Genomic DNA, 4,932 nt, shown 5'->3' on the forward strand with positions numbered 1-4,932 from the left:
AACATAATATAAACAATTTTCGTAACAATAATTATACACTAAATACATATGTACATTGATTACACGTCTGCTCCGTGTGACGTGGAGTTTTGTACTGTTTTCCTGTTTGTCAGTAAGTGTCTATATAAGTGTCTATATCAGTGAGCGCAATTATCAGTGTCCGTTTTGTAGTTCAGTCTTATGTTTGTCGGTGTGTTTATTATATGGAGCGTTTCTAAGACAAACGCTCTTGTTGGAGAATCGTTGCTCCGTCGAAGTTTGGAGGGTGACCGCTGGTAGCACAGTGGGCCATGAGGGCTGTTTTTTGGCAATTTGTATTCTGACACTGTTTATAATCAGATTTATGTTGTGATAATCTTGTTTTTAATTTAGATTTTGTTGTGCCTATATTATCGCTGTTACAAGACTCGTTGTTGCTGCTGTTGCAAGGGATTTTATAAACTACGTTACTTTTTTCAGTTTTGGGTATTTTTGATTTGGTTCTGTTGAATATGTTTTTTAATGTGTTTGTAGGCTTATGGGCTATTTTTATTTCTTCTTTATTGTAACAGTCTGATTTTGCTAAATGCTCTGATAAATGAGGGACATAAGTTATGTATTTAAATGTTATAGGCTTTTTTGTTATTCGTTGATGGTTTTCTAATTTAGATCTTCTTATTATTGTTTTTGTGTTGTGTTCCGGAAAATCGTTGTTTTTTAATAATATTTTTATTTCATTCTCCATCTCTCTTTGGTATATTTCATCTGATATTTGCAACATCCGTCGTATACAGCTGATTGTTGTATTCATTATCATCGTCTTTGGGTTTTTTGAATTGAAATTGATGATTCGTCCTGATGATGTTGGCTTCCTGTACCACTTTAACTTTAGTTGGTTTCCTCTTCTGATTATAATGTAGTCGAGATAAGCTAAATTTCCGTCCTCTTCTAGTTCTATTGTGAATTTTATATTTTTGTCAAACGAGTTTAGTGCGTCAAGTGTGTTTTGTATTTCATTTTCGTTTATTATTGCAAATAAGTCATCAACATAATTTTGTAAATAATCTCGGTGTTCGTTGTAATTTCTTAATTGTGTTGTTCAAAAGCTCTTCCATTATTATATCTGCAATGACTGGAGAGGCGGGGGATCCCATCGGCATACCTTTTAATTGTGTGTATATCGTGTCATTAAATTTGAAATATCTATTTTCTTGTATACAAAATTTTACTATTTTCATGAACATTTGCTTTGGTATCTTTGTGTGCTCTTTTACGATTGTCCATTTTTCGCGAATTACGTCAAGTGCTAGTTGTATTGGTATGCTAGGAAAAAGTGAGACCACGTCAAAAGAAACTAATTTTTCATCGTCACAAATATAAGTGTTGTTAGTCCTTTCCTTGAAATCCAGTGTGTTCTTTATATTGTATGCTGAGTTCGCCGTTACGTTTTTTAATATTTCTACAATATATTTGCACAAATTGTAAGATGGTGATCCAATGGATGAGCATATCGGCCTAAGTATTTTGGAGTCCATAAATTCTTGGGGCTACCGCCGTGTTTGAGGTGAGTCTATTCTTTTCGCTCTTTGAAACAATTCCCATTTTAAAAAGTTTATCTACTAAACTATTATTTTTGTTTTGTAATTTAGATGTGGGATCCTGCCTTTGAATTATTTTTATGTATTTTGGGGAGTCCATAAATTCTTGGGGTTACCGCCGTGTTTGAGGTGAGTTTATTCTTTTCGGCCTTTGAAACAATTCCCATTTTAAAAAGTTTATCTACTAAACTGTTATTTTTGTTTTGTAATTTAGATGTGGGATCCTGCCTTTGAATTCTGTATGTGGTTAAGTCATCTAATATGTTTGCCATTTTGTTATTATAATCGTCCCTTTCCATTGCCACAGTTTTGCTTCCCTTGTCAGATGTTAGAATTTGAATGTTGTAGTTTTTCTTGAGAAATTTTCGCGTTCGTTCCACTGTGTCTGTTATTGTGCAATCCATTGCACTTTGCCTATTTGTTGTTGTGTGGTCTTTTATTAATAACGAGAATTTGGTACGTGCCTCCTCTAGTTGTTCTTTGTCTTTTAGCGTCTGTATCATGTCCTCTTCATCCGCGATATATTGAAAAATAGGGAAACTCTTATTCTCGACAGGTAGTGCGAACTTTGGACCCTTTGACAACAACGCTTTTATGTCCGGTGGGAACTCCAGTTTGGTTTTGTTTACAAACCAATCCTCAGTTTTATTGTTGTTGACAATGATGTGATTGCGTTTGTTTCGCAATCCCTCATGCTTCATTTCTTGTCGCTTCTTTAGTGTTGTTGTGAGTTTATTTGTGACATTTCTCTCACTCTCTCAAAACGCTTGAAAATCATCTGTGGTTAGCTTCTTGAAGAGGCCCTCTTCCTTAATTTTGTTGTTATATCTTCCATTTGCTGTTTCTGTCTTCTTAATATGTTGTGTTTATGTTTAATAAGTAGGCTTAATATTTTTGTGTGGAAGTAGTGTGTGTGTCTGGCTAAATTACTGTCTATTTTGGCATGTGGGTCACAGTCAAATACAAACAATTTGTTACATCTAATCGAATTTTTGATAACGTTTGGAATAAGTTTTGATTTTCTGCATTTCAAAAGAAATTTCATACTAGATTTTAGTTTTACCAATTTTTTGGATGTATGTTGAAATTTGTTGATTACTGCCTTTGAGTTGTCATAGTTATTTTTTATTGTTGCATATCCCAATTTTCGGTTACTGTATGCTTACGGCGTGCCTCTCGTTTATGTATGATGATGGTTTTGGCAACCTTTTCAATTCTTAATTTGTTGGTTTTGCCGGCTCGAGGTCAATTTTTTTATGGAATTTTAATTAAAACACAGGTTTTTAATTTTCTCCAATATATTTCGGTTACACCGCGGTAACCGTCTTCAGGACAACTATTGACAACAAAAAAAAACGTAAATACACATAAACATAATATAAACAATTTTCGTAACAATAATTATACACTAAATACATACACAAGAGCAACACACAAGAGCAACACTATAATAAGCGCTTTATCTTAGAAATGCTCCAAATAATAAACACACCGACAATCATAAGACTGAACTACAAAACGGACACTGATAATTGCGCTCAGTTATATAGACACTTACTGACAAACAAGAAAACAGTACAAAACTCCACGTCGCACGGAGCAGACGTTTAATCAATGTATTTATTTAGTGTATAATTATTTTTACGAAAATGGTTTATATTATGTTTATGTGTATTTACGTTTTCTTTTGTTGTCAATAGTTGCCCTGAAGACGGTTACCGCTGTGTAACCGAAATATATTGGCGAAAATTAAAAACCTGTGTTTTAATTAAAATTCCATAAAAATTTGACCTCGAGCCGGCAAAACCAACAAATTAAGAATTGAAAAGGTCGCCAAAACCATCATCGAATTTAAAGTTACTTTTCGGAAAATCGAAATCTCTGTTTAAAACTAATGAACAAAATTTGAAAATATATATCGGAGTTATTTAATACTTGATTCCAAATGATTTTGAAACTTCATTGTTTTCGATTAAATTTATTTACTTGGCGGTTCTTGAGTTTATTACGAATATAACGTTAGATATTATAAATGTAAATCAAAAGTTGTACAATGAATGGCGAAATCTAGAAAATTATTTTATCAAATAATTGTATAGCGAAAGACTGCTTAATTCTGTCATGCTGACATTTTATATATTAGGGTGTTTACAGCTGTCCAAGATTTTTCGGTTATTGCCCATGTCTGCTATCGCCTGGAAATAATGACAATATTTTAGTTGTTATTTTATTAAAGTAAATTTTTTTTAACCGTCGGTTTCGCTCAGATCTTCTTAGCGGAATCTCTGTTAAGCAACGCCTTTTTGGACTTGGCAGAAAAGGTGGAGATAGCTCTCTTGGATGCTTGGTGCTTGATCTGAACGCGGAATTTGTAGTTGTTGAGGTTAAACGATCTTCATTCTGCGGAATACAACCAATATCAATATTAGGTTTGTAAAAAATACTATCTGCTAACTGCGAAGCATTTAAATAGGTTCTAGCTTGTGATTTATGAGAATTAGAATTTAAACGAATTTGATTTTGGTGCCTTTTAATTATTACTCCTGATTGAGTTTTTATTAAATACATCCTTCTTCCAATGAGTTTTATGACTGCTCCTTGCATCCACTTATCCCCTTTAGAAAAATTGCGAGCGTATACATTTTGATTAACTTCAAATTTTGTTTTCGAAAATTCAACTGATTTCTTTGGAATTGGTTTTAACAGTGATAATAAAATGCGATGGTGACGGCCATGTAACAACTCTGATGGCGTTTTACCGGTTTTATTCGGTGCGGATCTGTATGTACACTGAGAAAAAGGATTAGTTTCGACAACTAAAGTTATTTAGTTCCCGAATTTTGACAATATCTGGGAACTGTTACCAAGGATTGGGAACTATTACCATGGGTTGGTAATTATAACTAAATATATTAAAGCTTCTAATTTTCATCTAGGTTGTACCAAATCGTTAATTTAGTTGAAGGGTTTGGTAAATACTAATAAATATTTTTTTTAAAGCATATTTCTCAAAAATTCCATTCAACTTTACGAATGGTTCATAAAATGATGTCATTAAGCTCTGCTAATACAGACAAGCTTTCTTTCAACACATGGTTTGGTCATAGTTACCAAATCTTAGTTGAGGCAACCACGATTTGGTTTGAGAGCGGAACATATTCATGCTTGTGAGCCACCCCTAAACAATGCTTAGCGCTCTCTGAGCACATGTGTGTTTCACATACGAAGAGCGCCAGGTAAGCAATGCACACAGTCCCACTTATTGAATCGTTTGAATGCGCTAGTATGCCGACCATTGGATAAAAACGATTCAATTAATGAGACTGTGTGCGTGGAAATCATTGCTCCGCTACCG

At 33.7% G+C, this 4,932-nt stretch overlaps 1 pseudogene; it reads right to left on the reverse strand.

Moving 5' to 3' along the window:
* Nucleotides 1-59: 59 nt before the first annotated feature.
* On the reverse strand, nucleotides 60-3,540 carry LOC108367339 (uncharacterized; annotated as a pseudogene).
* Nucleotides 3,541-4,932: the final 1,392 nt, after the last annotated feature.

Source organism: Rhagoletis zephyria, unplaced genomic scaffold (assembly GCF_001687245.7).
Source record: "Rhagoletis zephyria isolate East Lansing unplaced genomic scaffold, Rhagoletis_zephyria_1.1 Rzeph_scaffold_02646, whole genome shotgun sequence".
In the NCBI taxonomy this organism is placed as follows: Eukaryota; Metazoa; Arthropoda; class Insecta; order Diptera; family Tephritidae; genus Rhagoletis; species Rhagoletis zephyria.